General features: G+C 38.4%; 1 protein-coding gene across 4 annotated transcripts in view; it reads left to right on the forward strand.

Moving 5' to 3' along the window:
• LOC138142652 (sulfotransferase 1A1-like) overlaps positions 1–19,616 on the forward strand; it is a 73,902-nt gene that overhangs the window by 18,734 nt on the left and 35,552 nt on the right. The window lies entirely within an intron of this gene.

The raw sequence follows: 19,616 nt of genomic DNA on the forward strand, positions 1-19,616 counted from the left end.
CGAGACCCTCCCAGCAGTGTGGACTTCTGTAAAGCACCTTCCCAACAACCACGGGAAGGCCGAGCCAGAGGTGGGAGAGGTCCGGTGCTTCATGTAAAGCCACGTTTAGGCCACCACTAGGAGGGTTATGGAAAGAGCCTGAGGGGGAGCCCCGTTCCTATCCCCGCTGAGGATAGCCTGGGGCAGGCACCCTAACGGCTTGGGGCTTTCCTCTCTGTGAAATGGCGGCCTAGACTCCGTGCCTCTCAGGGCCGCTTCCCACCCTGAATCTATGACCTCTTGACACCCTGGGAAATGTTCAGGAGGCCAGTCGGCCAGTGTGACAGCAGCTGCCAGTGGAGGCCCGCTGAGGTCATCTTTGGAAGGAGGGCGTTTTTTCCCCCATAGATATAAATGTGTATCTAGCAAAAAATTTTCCATCTCAGTCAATAAACATTTATTAAGTGCCTACTAGGTGCCAGGCACGGTGCAAAATGCTGGAGATATAAAGAGGCAAAAGATACTGCCCTCAAGGAGCTCCCAATCCAGTGAGGAAGGCAGTCACCCCGAGCAAACACAAAGGAACAAACAGCGCTAAAGGCGTAAATGGGGGGTGACTGAGAGAGGGAAGCGCTAGAATTCAGAAGGTCTTGTAGAGAAGGAAGCCGGGGAAGGCAGCAGGCAGGAGATGAGGGGCATAACAGGCCTGGGGGGATAGCCAGAGAAAATGCCTGGAGCTAGAGGAAAGTGTGAAGAGACTGGAAGGTAAGTGGGTCTAGGAGATGAAGAAATCTGATCCTGGAGGGAATAGGCAGCTTATTGCGAGTGGGGTGGGGTGTGTCATGATCCAGTCGGCAGTTGGACCATCTGCTCCTAGAAATATCATCCCTTTTATATTTATATCAGCTCAGTCTGTGCCCTTTTTACCCCCGAGCACAGAATTCGCTGAGAAAGCTGCATATAGAGTGATAATTTAGGATAGCAAAGGGTAAATGTGTTTTTTAATCTAGTTCTAGATGACTATTCAGCTATATGGGTAGCAAAAAAACTTGGAGATTGACAGAAATCATGAGTTAACCTAAGGGTAAGTATTTTTTTAAATCTAGTTCTAGATGACTATTCAGCTATATAGGTAGCAAAAAAAAACTTGGAGACTGACAGAAATCATGAGTTAACCTCATTAGACAAAAAAAAAAAATTAGTCAACAACCTGCCTCCCTGCTTTCCCCCAGTACAGATAAGCTATTTCCTCTGATATTGCTGTTCCATCCTGTTTGGCTCTTTGTGACCCCTTTGGGGTTTTCTTGGAAAAGATGCTGAAGTGGCTTGCCATTTTCTTTTTACAGATAAAGCAACTGTGGCAAAAAGTGTTAAGTGACTTGCCCAAGTGTCTGAGGCTGAATTTGAACTCAGGTCTTCCTAAATCCAGGCCTGAGGGCTTTATCCACTTCATCGATTTGATTTCCTTTGATTACATGAGATTACTGATTATTCCTGCTCCCTTGCCATGGAATTGTGCACAAAGCAACCTATCTCCTCTTATTCTGCATATGTGAATCTCATTCCCAGCTTTCCATTAATCTTTCCTAGAAGCTCTTTTTAATATACTGAAGTCTTCCTCTAACTTATCTATACATTGCTGCTCTCTGTCACTGAATTCCTTGAAAGGACAAGAAAACAATGTACAATAGGGTAGGGTTATAAAAACTGCAGGACTTCAGTAAATGATTTTTTTCCCCTCAAATGACCATGAATAGAATTTTCCTCTTGTGCTAAATAAAGCAGGGACTGTGCAAAATGTAACTTCATGATTCCAGAATCCCTCATAATTTGCTTCAGGATCAGATATACTAATTCAGGGTGGCCTGGCTCATATGCTAATTTAATAGACCTCAGAGGAACATGCAACTGGCCTGGCAGGATCTGGGTTTAGCCCTTGCTAATTTGATAAGGCTTTTTTAAAAAAAACTACTTCATGCAATTACAAGAGACTAGTGACTCAATAAAGTACTAGATAGAGATCTGCTAAGAGCCACGGGTAGGGGTTATAGTACTAGCATACGGAAGTTTGTTCTACAATAGCTTGTCATATAAGACTACAATTATTTTGCCCCATCAAGTGTTTGTAAAAATCATTTTCTAGTGATTATGATTGATATTCTGCCACAAGCTTTCACATAGGAAGCAACTGATTCAGCCTATTAAATCAGTCATAAAATTGGAGTTGGAGAGAATCTTAGAGATTAAGTTAATTTCAACAAACATTAAGCATCTACTATATATGAAGGCACTGTTCTCAGTGCTGGGGTTGCAAGGACAAAAACAGAACAGTCACTGTCCTAAGTAAACTTAGGTTTACCTGGGTGTATATAACAAATATATGTAAATACAAGGCAGTCAGGAAAGTGACTTGAATCAGGAAGTGTCCTGTAAATATTGACTTCCAAACTGAGGCTTGAAGCAAGTTAAGGATTTTAAAAAGTGGAAATGAACACGAGGTCTAGAAATGCACCGAATCCTTCCAACCCATACAAGTGCAGAGCTCAAGGAACAACTCGGATTTTCTTCATTCTGTCTCCTCCTGATCTCTGGGGCATTTGACACTGTAGCAAACACTCCAGCAAGGAGCAACACCCCCCTCCCTCTCCCCTCCCCCACCAACAAATCTTTCCCTATCTAAATCATCAGTTCTGATAACACTCAGAACTCAAACTAGTCTGGGGGGAAGGGAAATGAGACTACTCACTAGGAATGTACGTTATTATGCATCTATGTTCTGAATAAATGGTCTTATTGTTTACACAGAGAGAAAGAGAATCCTCCTCGATATTCCCTTGCCTTCTGTGACACAGCACTCTCTAGATTCTACTTTTAACTGTTCCTTTTCTGCTTCCTTCCCTGGTTGGTCTTCCTTCTCCCAGCTCTTCAACAAAATTATTCTCCAAGGTTTTATCTTTGGCCCTTTGATTATCTTATCTGCCTGCCAAGACATCAACCTCTTCACCGGGTCCAAATTATTATGTACAGATCTGATCATGTCACTCTTCTGTTCAAAATTTTCCGTTCCTTTTGCCTGCCAAATAAAAGTTTAAACTCCTTAACTTGGCACTCAAGGGCTTCCATAATCTGGTATCTTTCCATCTTTCTGGCGATATACAAAAGTACTCTCCTCCATGTACTCCCTAGTCCAGCCAAATTGGACTATTTGCCATCCTCTGTATACATCTCATGCTTTCTTTTTCTCATGGTCTCCCCCTATACTTTACCCCTATCCACAAGTAAAGTGGCCATTCACAGACCTGATCTGCTGTCGATGACATGGAAACATTTGACCTGTTCCATTTTCTGCCTGAGACAGCTTGCCTCTCCTTAGGCAGCCTGGTGAAACACCTTCTCCAATATTAGTGCCAAAATCAATATGGACACCTGATCACCTCTAAAGCTATTGCAATGTAGTTCGGAAGATCCAAGCTCAATCAATCCATCAACATCAGGCACCCCAGTAATAGGGATTAAGGATGTGTGCTGCAGTGACCAGCCATGTCATGCTTTTATCCATGCCTTTGATTATACTGTTCCCAGTTTTGGAAAATCCTATCTGCCATCTCTATCTTTTAAAATTCTATCCAGCCTTTAAATCCCAGTTGATCTTAATCCTTCATGAAGCCTTCCCTATACCCCCCCCCAATTGGATATAATAACTTCTTTATAATGTATTTATCAAGTATAGCATTCTGAAGATTATCCCTTCTTTTTCCAGCTAGTTCTGGGTTCCTGATACTGTTAGACTAATTGTTAATTTAAACCCACTGTTGATGAGTCCCTAACAATGTTTCTTTTACTGAACTAAACCTGATGCTGTAAATTCAAAGCAAAGTTATTTAAGATGAGAGAAAATTGGAATCAAATCAAATTTTAAACTCCCATCATTTATCCCCAAATGGCTGTTACTTTTTACCCTACACATGGATCATATGTCTCCTGGGGAGTACTAGTCTTCTGGTTAACTCCTCAGTCTCTTCAGTGTGACAGGAGGTAACAGTCTGTCACAGAAGTTATATAGGCCCACAGCTCTAGGTTTGGACTCCCAGCTCAGCCCTGGTTTTCTCTCTTTGACCTCTGGTTATTTCCTTGTGAGACAATCATTCTCTCCTGACCTAGTTTCAGGTCCCATTACTCCTGACTGCTGGTCACTTACTCCCAGGAAATTGAGAGAGAAGGATTAGAAAAAAATGTTAGGAAAAGTTTATGAGGGAGGTTCAACCTCGGTGGGGCCTTAAAGGAAGGGAGAAATTTCAGTCAGTTAAGTGGGAGGGGGACATGAAATCCATAGGTAAAGGTATGTTGCTGGAAAAGGGTAAGATGAAGATGGAGAATACAGAGTAGTACAATTTGGCTAGAGTATAAAGTATAGGAAGGGAAAAAGCATGAGATAAGACTGAAAACTAGGTTGAAGTGAGACTGAAAGTGTGTTTAGGGAGAAAGGGAATAGGAAGTCAATGATAGTTTATGGTCTACTGAGTAGGCAGAAGAGAAGGCCCGAATGTTTTCTGTGTAGAGGTTTGACAGAGTAGTGTGTTAGGAAGATTGATCAGATGGGATGTATTAGAGAAAGAAAGGAAAAACAAGAGAGGAGGCTGTTATTATAATCTAATTGAGAAGGGATGAGGGCTTGAACTAGAATGATTATAGTAGGAGTGGAAAGGAGGAAGTAGATTTTAGATATGTAGATGAGGTAGAATCTATAGGATGTGACCATTGATAGCATTTGTGAGATGAGGAAGAAGGAAGAGATGAAAAGATAAAGAGGTTACATACCTGAGTAAATGGGAAGATGGTGATGCCATCAACAGGAAGAGAAACTGGAGAAAGGGCAGGTTTGGGATCAGCAACAATAAGATTATTTCACATTTCACATTTTGAATTGATTTAGTTTTATAGGTATTGGTAGGATATACAGGTGAAACTATACAAAAGGAAATTGGAAATAGGAACCAGAACTCTAGGGCAAGGTTGGAGATGGGGTCATAGCTTTATGAGTATGGTAGGCCAGGAATTAACTTGAGCAACATGACTTGGTAAGACAACAAACACAGGTTATCTAGCATGAGCCAAGGAGGCATTTCTCTTAGGGAGATGACCTCTGACACAGACTTTCAGGTAAACAGTCACCTGCTAGGGAAGGAACTCCTGAAAAATATGTAAGTATATACTCTTTGTCAGCTTTTCAAACCCTGGTTCCATTTTAAGTCACTTCTTTTTTTGTTTGTGCTTTTTGGAGGGGGGAAGGTAGGGCAATTGGGGTTAAGTGACTTGTCCAAGGTCACATGGCTAGTTTTATGTTAAGTATCTGAGGCCGCATTTGAACTCAGGTCCTCCTGACTCCAGGGCCAGAACTCTATTCACTGTGCCACCTAGCCGCCCCCATTTTAAGTCACTTCTGCCTGGAATCACTGAACATATCTTCTCACAGGGGAAATAGAAGACCTTGAAAAACTATGCTCACTCTATATTCTTCTATTGTGTCTCTCAAGTGTTCTTATCCCTTTCTTTGTCAATTCTTCACCTCCCAGATTGTTTGGTTTTTTTTGGACTAGGTAAAAGAGACCATTCTTTGACTCATTTCTTACCTAGCCTTAATCACTGAATGAGCCTTGCCTCAGACAAACTGAGACCTGGGGAAGACCTTAGCTTAAAAAGACCAAGGTCTCCTACTGCATCCAGAGCCATCCTTAGTTGTCCTGACCTATATCTTGCCACTGGACCCAGATGGCTGTGGAGGAGGAGAGAATGAGACTGATGACTTTGCACACCCCTGCCTCACTTAAATCCAATTCATTTGCAGGTCAAGACATCACCTTCCTAATGTCATTGACTTTTCCTAGGACGAAGGACAGACCACAACAAGAAGCATCCCTCCTAGGAGACCAGGGAAGCATATAAGTCCTTTCCATGGTGTCCTTGTTAAAGTTCATAGGCCTTTCCCAAATCAGCAGTCCTTTTTAAAGGTCTAGACCTCCCATACATGGGCAACTTTGTTGTTTATACTAACACCCAATACATAATTATGCTACTTTGTTTGTCTTGACATTTGCAAGGATCTTTCTAAACTTGACCACTTTTAGGGGAAAAAGGTTGGGCTCACAACAGTAATACAAAAAAAACTCCCACAAAAATATATTTAACAATAGCTTAAATTTCAGAATAAGATTCTTTAAAATTCCTGCCAGAAGAAAGCATTTGGGTTGACAAGAGAGTTTAATTATCCCTTTTTCTAGTGCTACAGTTCATAGGAATTCTGGTTATGCCCCAACAGTTATGACCTGTGGCCTAAAACTGAAACCACAGGCTAAAAATTATTAGCAAATCAATCATCTAACCCAACTTCTTTAATTTACCAGTGGCCCACAAAAGTAAAGTAATTTGTCCAAGATTGTATAACCTATTCAGTGTCAAAAGACATGGAGCTCTTCCCACTACTGTTGACAGATATTTTATTAAGTGCCTACTGTGGGGCAGAGGCTCCCAAAGTGGGCAATACCACCCCCTGGGGGCAGTGCTGAAACAATCCAGGGAGGTAGTAGTAGCCTCTGGTGCTAATGCCTCTGGGAGGCATTGAAAAAAAATAAGGGGGTGGTGGAAGCATAAGGAAAGAAGAGAAGAAAATTTTGAAAAACCATTTGTACATGTTTCATCTGTTGTATACAGAGTTAAAGTCATAGAGATTACATTATTTTACAAATAAACACACAAAATGCAAGGTATAACCAATCAGTGGTCAAGTCCACCAACAGGTCTTAACAAGTAAGTGTTGGTAGGCAATCGTGTTGTACATTGTCAGGAAGTCCAGCATACATCAGCCAGAATATATGTATGTAATGATTTGTTTACAATACAATACTATATGGTTACATGATACAATATTGGGTCATCAAAATTTCAATGCAAGAAAAACACAAATTTACAATAAATTATTAAATTTAAGATGTCATTTTAAAAAAACATATTTTTGAAATGACACAAATTTTTTAAAAATGTCAAAGGGTTAAAGATTTCTGGGGGGGGGCACTGATTAATTTTTTTAAAGGGGGCAATAGGCCAAATAAGTTTGGGAACCTCTGTATAGAACATGGGGGCAGCTGGCATGGAGTGGGGTGGGGAAACACAAATCATTTTCCAACCTTAGTAGGAAAGGGAAGGACCTTTAGAGGTTCCAGTCCAGTTTTTCATTCAACACAAGAATCCCTTCTACAAGATCCCTGACAGCTTATGCTGATAAGCTCACTATTTCACTATTTCACAAGATAGTTCTTTTCATTGTTTGAGACTTCTTATTGTTAATAAGTTCTACCTTACATTAAACCAAAATCTTCTTTCTTTCTTTTTTTAACTTAATTTTATTCTTCCCATAATGTCTCCTTTTTGTTCCAGTTCTGCCCTCTAGATCTACAAAGGGTGAATCTACCCCTCTTTCGTATAATAATCTTTCAACTGTTTGAAGACAACTATATAATTCTAATCCCATAAAATCAAAGTAGGAAGGGGCTTCATTGTCCCTTTAGTCCAACCTTTGTATGAACAAAAACACCCTACAATATAGCGGTCAAATGGTAATCCAGACTTTGCTTGAAGACTTCCTATGAGGGTGAGCCTACTGCTTCCTGGGGAAAATTTTGGATATTTTTGGATAGCTCCAATATTTAGGAAGTTTTTTCTTATAATAAGCTTAAATTTGCCTCTATGCAGTGTCTACCCATTGCTATTAATGTTGAACTCTGCAGCCAAACGATTTCCTGTTCCCTAAGCTTTCTGTTTTTTGAGCTAACTAAGCAAACTCAGTTCCTTTAGCTATTCCTCATATGATGTGGTCTCTAGACTTGGTCACAATTCTGATTTTGTTTGATTTTTATTTTTAAAAGTTCTTCAACTGTAACTTTCAGAACCAGACACAGTACTCTGTATGTTTTCTGACCAGGGAACTAGGGATTCCCTTATCATGAATACTTCATACAGCTTAACACTAAACTAACTTTTTTTGGTAGCCATATCATATGTCTTACACCAATGTTTTTTAATTCAAATTTATTTTACTTTCAGGTCTGCATCTTCTCCCTCCTACCTAATATTTCTCTCCCCTACTCCCATTGAAAAGAAAACCAAAACCTCTTTCACAAACATGAATAGTCAAAATAAATTTCTATATTGGCCATGTAAAAAAAAATCTGTCCATCATCTCTCTATCAGGAAGAGTAAGTAGCTTGTTTTATCTTGAGTCCTCTGGAACTGGAGTTGATCATTATGTTGGTCAGAGTTTCTAAACCTTTCATAGTTATGTGTCTTTGCAATATTATTATTGTGTAAATTGTTCTGGTTGTGCTTACTTCATTTTGCATCAGTTCATACAAGTCTCAGGTTTCTCTGAAGCCTTCAGAGAATTCTTTCTTCAACATATAATTTTCTTCATCATTACTTTCAGCACAATAGTATGCCATCACATGTATATACCCAAACTTGTTCAGCCATTCCCAATTAATGAGTATCTCTTCAGTTTCTAATTTTTTGCTACCGCAAAAAGAACTGCTATAAATATTCTCTTATATACAAGTTCCTTTTCTCTTTCTTTGATCTTTTTGGGATGTAGACCTATATCACTTACTTAATTTCAATTTTCACACTTAATTTTAGTCAAATTAAGCCCTTAACTATTTTTTGTAGGAAGTGCTATTAAACCAGATCTCCCCTTTCCTATTCTTGTATAGGTGTTTCTTTTAACCTACATGGAAGACTTTACATTAACACGTATTAGATTTCATCATAATAGTTTTAGCCTGTTCTTTCAGCCTCTTGAGATCATTGGAATCTTGATTTTCTTATCCGAGTATTATTGCTTTCTGTCCTAGGGTTGTTTCATCGAGGAATTTGATGAGCACGCCACCTACTTGTTTAGCTAAGTTACTGATGAATGATTTTGAACAGGTTAAGGTCAAGATAGACATTCCCTTGAAATATATCTCCAGGCTGATACTTTTGAGTATGAGTTTTCAACCAGCTATAAATATGCTGGGGCAGCAAGGTAACACAGTGGATAGAATACTGGACCTGGAGTGAGGAAGACTCATCTTTGTGGCCTCAGGCACTATGGGCAAGTCACTTAACCCTATTTACCTCAGTTTCCTCATTTGTAAAATAAGGTGGGGAAGGGAATGGCAAACCATTCCAGCCAAGAAAATCTCAGACAGGGTAAGGAAGGTCAGACATAACTGAAAAAAAAAAAAACTGAACAGTAATGAATATTCTTAGTGGTACCATTCTTCATCCAGTCCACATCTCATTATTATGTTCACAAAGGTATCATGAGATATTTTCTCATGTCCCATGCTAAAATCAAGACGTAGCATGTCTACATTATTCTCCAGTTCTATCAGTCTAGTAATCTGATTAAAAAGGAAATCAGTTTAGTTCAGTATGACAGTGAATCTACAAAGGTTCCTAGTGATCACTCTTTCCTTTTCTAAATGAACACAAAAGATCTGTTCAATTGTCTGCTCTAGAATTTTGCCACAGTCTTACAACAGTCTGGACCGGTCTATATTCTTTACTCTTTTTGAAACTTGGGACACTTGCCCATCTCCAGCTTTTTGATATCTTCTCCCATCCTCCACATTTCCTCGAAGTGGTTCTGGGATCACATTGGCAGCCTTTTAATATTATGGAAATGTATTTTGTTGAATGTAGAAACTTGAAGTAGCTAAGTGTCCTCTTCACAGCTATTATGAATCTCTTCTTAATCACAATTGTTCATCCACTGTTCCTGCTATATATTATACTATTTCCATTTTAAAAAATCATTCTCCCTGCTTAAAAAGGAAAAACAGAAGTGACATGGGATTGAGTAATTTTTCTTTCTCTGTTGTCTGTTAGCATTACACCATATGCCTATAACTTCCTTGTTTTTGTAACTCCAAACAGCTTTAAAAAACAAACTTAAAAAAAAATTGTCCTTTGTTTTTAACAGCCATCAGTTTATTTTGCATGTTAGTTTCTCTGATATTTTCTATTAGGACTATTTTTCCTTACTCATGTAGCTGTACTTCCATGTTTTGAACCTGTCTTTTAAAATACTGCCTCATTGATAACCACATTGGCTTCTTCTAGTCCTCTCTCCTGTCAGATTATGTGGTATGGTATTGTAATGATCTAATTTTTAGAGCCTCCTATCTTGCATGAACTATCTTCCCTTTTATTGTCCATTACCCCCCTTCGTCCACAGAATTACAAAAAGTCCACTGGACTTTTTGAAATCAACTTTTCTAAAGTTTAATATTTATGTAGGTTCGAGGGCAGCTAGGTGGCACAGTGAATAGAGCACCAGCCCTGGAGTCAGGAGGACCTGAGTTTAAATCTGACATCAAACACTTGACACACTAGCCATGTGACCTTGGGCAAGTCACTTAACCCCAATTGCCCTGCCATCCCCCCTCCAAAAAAAAAGGAAAAAAATATTTATGTAAGTTCATTGCAAGTAGAAACCATTTCTTGCCTAGCACAGTACCTGGCACATAGTAGCTATTTAATGAATACTGATTGCTTATGTACAGTGCCCCCTTCCTTTTCATTTTTAAACTCCAAGATTAGGATCCTATTTTCCCACAAGGTCATTTTCTCTTTATCAGTCCATACTTTCTTGTATAGAATTAAATCCAGAATAGCCATTCAGAAATGTATGAAGCATGCATGAAAAAAGTACATACAACCTAAGGTAGTCTATAATAAGTATAAAGTATATGGTATAGCATTAAGCAGTACAGGAATTCAAAATAGAAATTCCTTTTAACTGAAATAGTGAGTAAGGGTCTCAGGGGGAATATAGGAAGGAAGGGTAGAAGGCAGGTAGGTGGTGCAGTGGATGGAGCACAGCCCTGCAGCCAGAAGGACCTGAGTTCACATCTGGTGTAAAACAATTATTAGCTATGTGACCTTGGGCAAGTCACTTAACCTCAATTGCCTCCCCAAAACAATAAAATAACATGAAGTAAGGGTAGGATTTAGAGGGCTGAGAGAAGTTGAAGGGTATTTGCATGACAGGCAAGAGTGGGAGATAGTGAATTTGGGGAAGTAATGAGAAACAAGTCTAGAAAGATTGAAACCAAATTATGGGGGACCTTGGACTAAGGGATTTAGACTTTAGACAAGAGGAATTCATTGATAGTTTTTGAGTGAAATGATAAAATTGGTGTTAAACTAGAGAATATTTCAATAAAATGCTTACACACTTTAAATAATGATAAGGCATTTAAAATATGGGAAAAAAATGGTTATATTATTGAGCGATGTTACAACTCTTTGACAATAGTGATATCATATTGCAATATGGGTTTTAAAAAGCAGAAATTTGGGGCGGCCAGGTAGCACAGAGAGTAAGAGCACCGGCTCCAGCATTGGGATGACCTGGGGATCGAATCCCAGGCTCTGACACTTAGCACTCACCCAGAAACACCTGGCCGTGTAACCTTGAGCAAGTTACTTAACCCCAATTGCTTAGGGGTGTCCAGGTGGCTCAGCGAGTAAGAGCATCAGCTACAGTATCGGGATAACCTGGGGATCAAATCTGGGCTCAAGATTCTCAGCACCACACCCAGAAATAACTGGCCGTGTAACCTTGAGCAAGTTACTTAACCCCGATTGCTTAAAAAAAAATAAAATAAAAAGCAGAAATTCAAAATCATGATTAATATTTGAAGTCAAAGTAAGTAATTTTAAAGTGTTATATTAGAAACTGTCAAACTATAGTGTCTTACAAAGATGTTGGAGAAAAATTTGAAATGAAGTCCACGCCATGGTAGTCAATATAGTATATTAGAAACAACAGTGGCCCAGGAGCAAGGATGTGATGAAACCAGCTTGAACAGACTCCCAAAAGATAATTGTTAAATTTTTGTGTAAGCATTTATACCTTAGAAATCAATAAACACTACACAAGGCTTGATTTATTGGTGTTTTTTTTTTAAATTTCTAGACTGAAAAAAATGATGGAAATAATGATATAGATTAAACTTTAAAATGAGTCAGTTTTTTTGAGATCTGATTTTTACTTTTTAAAAATGTATTTATTTATTTATTTTTAATTTACAACATACAGTTCCACAAGCATTTGAGTTCCAAATTTTCTCCCCCTTCCTCTCCTCCTTCCTCCCCCCCACCCCCCACTCAGCCATGTCGGCATGCAATCCAATATAGGTTCTACAAATACATTCACATTAAACATTAGTCAGGTTGTAAAGAAGGATTATAACCAATGGAATGAACGAGAAAGAAGGAACAAAATAAAACAAAAAAGAGAACAAGTAGTTTGCTTCAATCTTAATCCAGACTCCATAATTCTTTCTCTGGATGTGGACAGCCCTTCCCATCATAAATCCTTTGGAATTGTCTTATAGCCTTGTATTGCTGAGAGAAACCCAGTCTATCAAAGTTAGTCATCACAGATACAATGTATCTGTAATTATGTACAATGTCTTCCTGGTTTTGCTCCTCCCACTCAGCATCAGTTTATACAAGTCTCTCCAGGTTATTATGAAATCTATCTGCTCTTCATTTCTTATAGCACAATACTATTCTATGAAAGTAAATTCATAGACCACAACTTGTTTAGCCATTCCCCAGTTGATGGCCATCCCCTTGATTTCCAATTCTTTGCCACCACAAAAAGAGCTGCTATAAATATTTTTGTACATATGAGTCCTTTTCCCATTTGTATGATCTCTTTGGGATACAGTCCTAGAAGTGGTATTGCTGGATCAAAGGGTATGCAAATTTTTATAGCCCTTTCAGCATAGTTCCAAATTGTTCTCCAGAATGGTTGAATCAGTTCACAACTCTACCAGCAATGCATTAGTGTTCCAATTTTCCCACATTTTCTCCAGCCTTTATCATTTTAAAAGCCAGTCTGACCAGTGAGATGTGGTACTACAGAGTTGTTTTGATTTGCATTTCTCTAATCAGTAGTGATTTAGAGCATTTTTTCATATGATTATAGATATCTTTGCTTTCTTCCTGTGAAAATTGCCTGTTTATATCCTTTGACTATTTATCAATTGGAGAATGACTTGTATTCTTATATATTTGACTCAGTTCTCTATATATTTTAGAAATGAGGCCTTTATCAGAGACAATGGTTATAAAAATTCTTTCCAAATTTTCTACTTCCCTCCTAATCTTGGTTACATTGGCTTTGTTTGTACAAAAACTTTTTTTTCCCGCTTTTTGGAGGGGAGAGGGCAGGGCAGTTGGGGTTAAGTGCCTTGCCCAAGGTCACATGGCTGGCAAGTGTTAAGTGTCTGAGGCTGGATTTGAACTCAGGTCCTCCTGACTCCAGGGCTGGTGCTCTATTCACAGCACCACCTAGCCACCCCTACGTAACTTTAAATGGAATTTATCTTTCTGTTTCTTACAGTCGGGCTTCATTAGACATATATAGGTATGCCAAAGATTTATGTGGGTTTATTTTATATCCTGCAACTTTGCTAAATTTATTTATTATCTCAAGTTGTTTTTTTCCTTGATTCTCCAGGATTCTCTAAGTATATTATCATATCATCTGCAAAGAGTGATAGTTTAGTTTCTTCTTTGCCTAATCAAATTCCTTTAGTTTCTATATGGTTTCTACTAGTTTTGTTGTTGATATGATTGATTATACTGATAGTTTTCCTAATATTGAATAAAAATTGCACTCCTGGAATAAATCCTACCTTATCAAAGTATATTATTCTCATGATAAGTTGCTGTAATCTTTTTGCTAGTATTTTATTTAAAATTTTTGCATCTATATTCATGAGGGAAATTGTTCTCTACTTTTCTTTCTCTGTTTTGACTCTTCCCAATTTAGGTATCAGTACCATATGTGTATCATAAAAAGAATTTGGTAGGACTCCTTCCTCACCAACTTTCCCAAATAGTCTATAAAGTTTTGGACTTAGTTGTTCTTTAAATGTTTGATAGAATTTGCTTGTAAATCAATCTGGCCCTGGAGATTTTTTCCTAGGGAGTTCATTAATGGCTTGTTCAAATTCTTTTTCTGAGATGGGGTTATTTAAGTATTTTACTTCCTCTTCAGTTAATCTGGGCAACTTATCAATTTGACTAAGGATTTCTCAATTTTATTGTTTTTTTGAGATCTGATTTTTAAATATTTAGTTCACTCTTGAGTTGATATCCTGCCACTAATCCTCTCTGATGGTGGACTTTAAATTCCTGGGCTTCAGTTTCCTCCGTTATAAAATGAAGGTCCAAACTGTGATCTCTGTGTGCCTGTCCAACTTGAATACACTATGATTCTATGTAACTATTCCAGTTTACATGTGCAAAGGTTATTTGCCTGGAAGGTTATGAGAATTAAAAGCAAATGCAGGTGTATGTGTGTGTTACCTAGTGATGTAGCTTCTTCAAAAACACAAGTTATTGGTGGAAATTTTGAACATTTGCTTCTAAAAGTACCTGCTATATTATTTTAACATAATATCAGTTATCAAAAATACAGTAGTCACTAAGATATGAATAGGATGTATTTTGTGGGAACACCATCTTTATTAATGTCTCCTTCCTTTTGTTGGAGAGGTGGAGGTGGGGGGTCTATGGGTATAGAATGTTGTTTATGTTGTCAGGTGTGGTTGATGTTTCAGCTGATTTTAATTGGTTTGTTTTTTTTGGTTATGGGGGAAATCTCATTGGGTAGGGAAGAAGGAAATTTTTGTATTTGAAAATTACCATGATGTTTAAAAAAAAGAAATCAATAAAACTTTTTTTAAAGGAGCCTTCATATTTCTCTTGATTTTTCCCATTTTTTTGTCTTTCTTTATTCAGAGGACAGACTAGAGTGCAACAGACCTGGGTTAGGAACGGGGACCAGGGAGAATCCTGGGGCTCCTCTCCCCAAGATTAAAGCAGGAACATAAGAAAGATACATGAAAGTACCCCCAAGTTTGAGAATTTGGGGCTCTCACTTATAAAGAAGGAAAGTTCCTGAGCATCATGCAACTTGGAGGAAGAAGAGGATCACCCACATGGCTCCAGAGTCTAGAGGAGCAGGCCCACAACATGAGGAGAAAGGCTTTGGCACTCTGTGCTCCTAGAGTGAATTCTTTGGTGGTGCAGGTCTAATGGGAAGATAGTTGTCCATCTACCAGCTCCAAATTGTGCCCTCTGGAGAAAGTCCAAATCACAGGGAATACTAACTATGCAGGCCCCAGAGAGCTAGAAATTCACCAGGATATCAGTCCCTTTGGCAATTTCAGTTACTTCTGAGAGAAATCACTACAAGTGAGTTAAATGCTTTCTGTATTTGTTTATGAATTCCTGTGAGTCATTTGCTCTCTATGTTTTCTGTGGGATAAAGAAAAGTACCAATATATAGTTGTTATCTTGGATGCTTCTAGGGGATCTAGAGACCCCTTCTTCCCACATCTGTGGAAACTCAGACTTGATTTGTATTGGGAGACTTTCCAGAATTAATACTGATTCTTTGGGTCAGCTCCCAAGATGAGAACCCTTCAGTGTGAGCCAACAATCTTGCGGCCCTGAGCCACTAGTTCTAAGAACTCTAAAAACCAGATAGAGACTCATCTGACTGAATCATGCTGAGCTGACAAATATTAAAGAGACATTCCAGGACCCTGAGAAACATCAGACAGGGCATGAGGAAACTGCAGTCTCAGGGCCACATGGCCCTCTAGGTCCTCAGTTGCGGCCCTTTGACTAAATCCAAACTTCACAAAACAAATCCCTTTAATAAAAGGATTTATTCTGTAAAACTTGGACTCAGTAAAAAGGCTATACCGAAGACCATTCTCAGCCCATCACTAGCACCTGAAACAATCTTTAGATAAAGGGTATTGCTAGGTGTACTCATAGTATCCTACCTCCCAAGAAAACTTCCTGGAGGCCTATCTCAGTTTACATCTACTATATTTGGGGAACTGGGCCTAGTCTCCTAAAAGAAATTCTGCTTTTCCAGCTTAGCCATTGAAAAGCATTCAGACAACACAGTATTCCAGGAATGTTGACCAGGGCAATGTGAAGAAAAGTACTGATATACAGAAGAGAGGGAGGAGATGATTCCACTTCATTTGACTCAATCTTTGGAGATTCCATTACAACAGAAAAATAGTCTTAAGTCTGTGTGATGAGGTAGAAAGGGCAGTGGGCCAGAAATCAGGAGATTTGATGGCTAATCCCTAATTTTCTCTGTGGAGTTGGAGAATAATAATACCAATAGCTCAAATTTATGTAATATGTAAAGGTACATGAAAAAAATACGTAAAGAACTTTTCTCACAACAACCTAATGAGATATGTATTATTCTAGCATGCAAATATTGTCATCCTTGTTTTGCAGAAGAAGTTAAATGACTTGTCCATGTAACTAAATAAGTGACTTAACAGGGACCCCAAAACAGGTCATATAACTTGGCTAGGTCTTAGTTTCCTCAGCTGGGAAATGGAGAGAAAGAGTTGAATTAGATTATCACTCAGGTCCCTCCCAGTTCTAATATTCTAGGATTTTGAAACAACCCACTGCAAAACTAGGTTCTATAGAGGGCTAGTAGTTACTAGGGTATTTGTGGAAAATGAGAATCAGCCAATTAATTCTCACTCTATGGTTGTTTGTCTATGGGACAGAATGCCCCATCTAGTGGCCACAGTGAATATTTCTTGGGTTCTTTTTTCTATATATTACAAGGGCTTATAACCATGAAATGGACCCAACTTTGTACAGCGGTGTAGACAAGGGGTGAGTGGCAAATAACAGGCAAATAACAGGTCTAACCATTTGCAGAGGATCTACTCAGAATTTCCACAACAGGATTTTTCATTATTTTTCAGTATCAGAACTTTTGTATTAAAAAAAATCAGAAAATCTTTATCAAACAAAAAAGTTCAGTGATAATGATGAAAGCAATAGACATCGATACAAAATTATTCCAGTTTGTAATCATTAATCCTGGTTAAAGGTGGGGAGGTCAGAAATAGTAGAAAGTAGTCAAATAAGGTAGTCTACTGGTAATCTCTGTTTCTGGGGAGATTAAGGCTGGTAGATCACTTCAGTTTGGGAGTTTTGAGCTGCAAACAGGGCTGAAGACAATCAAGTGTCCACATTAAGTATGACACTAATATATTGAGCCTCCAGCATCAGAGGGCTACCAGGCTGCCTAAGGAGGGGACAGATTGCCCCAAATTAGAGAAACAAGAAGGTTAAAACTTCCATACCAGTAAGCATTGGGATTGGGTATAGGGTAAAGACCCAGACTCAAAAACAAAACAAAACAGAAAAGAAATAGTTATAAGTAATAGAGGGAATGGAGGTTGCCCACATATAACATTTCTTTCTCTGTTTTTATCAAACAAGCATTCTCCACTGATGAATGACAATTTTTCTACTATTGATCATCTGAGTTACCTGAGCACTCCATCTCTGGGTAGCCCAAAGCCACTCCCCTCTCCACTAGGACACCTACCCTGCTTTCTACTTTTTGTTTAGGGAATAATAATTAAATCAATATTACCACTGTTGGGGGCAGCCAGGTAGCACAGCGAGTAAGAGCACCGGCCCCAGTGTCAGGATGACCTGGGGATCAAATCCAGGCTCAGACACTAAGCACCCACCCAGAAACACCTGGCCGTGTAACCTTGAGCAAGTTACTTAACCCCAATTGCTTTAAAAAAAAAATATTACCACTGTTGCTGGATAATACATAACAATCTCCTGCCTTCTGGCTCCATAGTCCTTCCCCCATCTTCCTAGACCAAAGCTCCTTTCCTTGGCTACCACTCATATCCTCAGCATCTAGTACATTGTCCAGTGCCTGGCACATAATAAATGTTTAATAAATACATGCTAACTGATTGCTGATTGTGTCAGTCTTGTGCTGCATTTGAGGAAAAAATATACCACTAAAGGAAAAAGATAAAATTGTATTTGGAAATGAAAGGATCTAAGATTTTTATGACAGGAATTTCCCCCAAAAGTATCCATTAGGTGGTTAGCATCAGCTTGAATACTTCTTCTTTTTTTTTTTAGAAAGTTTCTATTGATGGTTTCTGTTTCTTACATCATTATATTTATCCCAAATATTCCCCCTTCCCCTCCCAGAGAGCCATCCCCATGTAACAAATAGTATTTTTTTAGAAAGAAAAACTTATCAGTATAACTGATTGATACACTGGAAAAAGTCTGAAAATGTGTAATGTGTAACACCTTTGGACCCACCCCCACCTCCACAAAAGAGGTCAGATTTATGCAATTTTGTTATATTCACTTGTGATTTTGTGTGTGTGTCATTGTTCTTTCTACTTATATTGTTATAGTTCCTGTGTTTATTGTTTCCTTGGCTCTGCTTACTTCACTCTGCATCAGTTCATATAGATCTTTCCATGCTTCTCTGTATTCATCACATATTTCATTTCTTTGGGGGGGGGAGGGGCAATTGGGGTTAAGTGACTTGCCCAAGGTCACACAGCTAGTAAGTGTAAAGTGTCTGAGGCCAGATTTGAACCTAGGTCCTCCTTGACTATAGGGCCGGTGCTTTATTCACTATGACACCTAGCTGCCCCACATTTCATTTCTTATAGCAAAGTAATATTCCAAGCTTGAATACTTTTAGGTAGCTCACTATTTCACAAGGTAACCTATTTGTTCCATTATTGGATAGTTCTAGTGAGAAAGTGAAAGAACTTAAATGGATAAATAGACAAAGCATATGAACAAACAGCTCTCAAAAGAAAAATTGCAAACTATAAATAACCATATGAAAAACTGCTTCAGTTCACTAATAATGAAAGAAATGAACATCAAGAAACCTTGAGGTTTTACCTCACACCCTGCAAATTCGCAAACAAGACAAAAGATAGGAATAGTCATTATTGGAGGGACAGTGGGAAGGCAGGTATATATACTACAGTACAGCTACATACAGTTACACACAGTGTTGATTGAGCTGTGAGCTGGTCCAACTATTCTGGAAAGAAATTTGGAATTATACTAAGAATATGACTAATGTGCCTATACCCTTTGTCCCCAAGATCCCACTGTAAGTAGATCAAAGATAGAAAGGTCCCATATATACCAGAATATTTATAGCAATACTTTTTTTTTGTAGTAGCAAAAAACTGGAAACAAAGTAGATATTATCTATCAGTTGGGGAATGGTTAAACAGATTGCATTATATGAATTTAAGGGAATATTATTTCATTGTAAGAAACAATGGATATGAAGAACACAGAGATATATGTGAAGGCATATAGTGTGATGAAAAGTGAAATAAACAGAACTAGGAAAATAATAAGTACAATTGCTTTTTTTTTTTCATCAGCATAGGGAGTGTCTTAATCAGGAATTTCTTCAACTGTTGAAGAGAAGCGCTTTCTCTGGAACTTAGACAGCTGCCCAGGGCACAAAGTTAAGTGAATTGCCAAGGGTCACATAGTCAATATGTGTCCAAGTCATGACTCAAACTCTGATCTTCTCCAGAAGAAAAACTCTTTTCCCCACTACCACTCATATCTTCAGCATCTAGTACATTGTCTAGTGCCTGGCACATAATAGATGTTTAATAAATAAATAATAAATTAAATAAAACTAAATA

Source organism: Petaurus breviceps, unplaced genomic scaffold, assembly GCF_028583685.1.
Source record: "Petaurus breviceps papuanus isolate PSGF00001 unplaced genomic scaffold, PetGlider_PUasm1.0 138, whole genome shotgun sequence".
In the NCBI taxonomy this organism is placed as follows: Eukaryota; Metazoa; Chordata; class Mammalia; order Diprotodontia; family Petauridae; genus Petaurus; species Petaurus breviceps.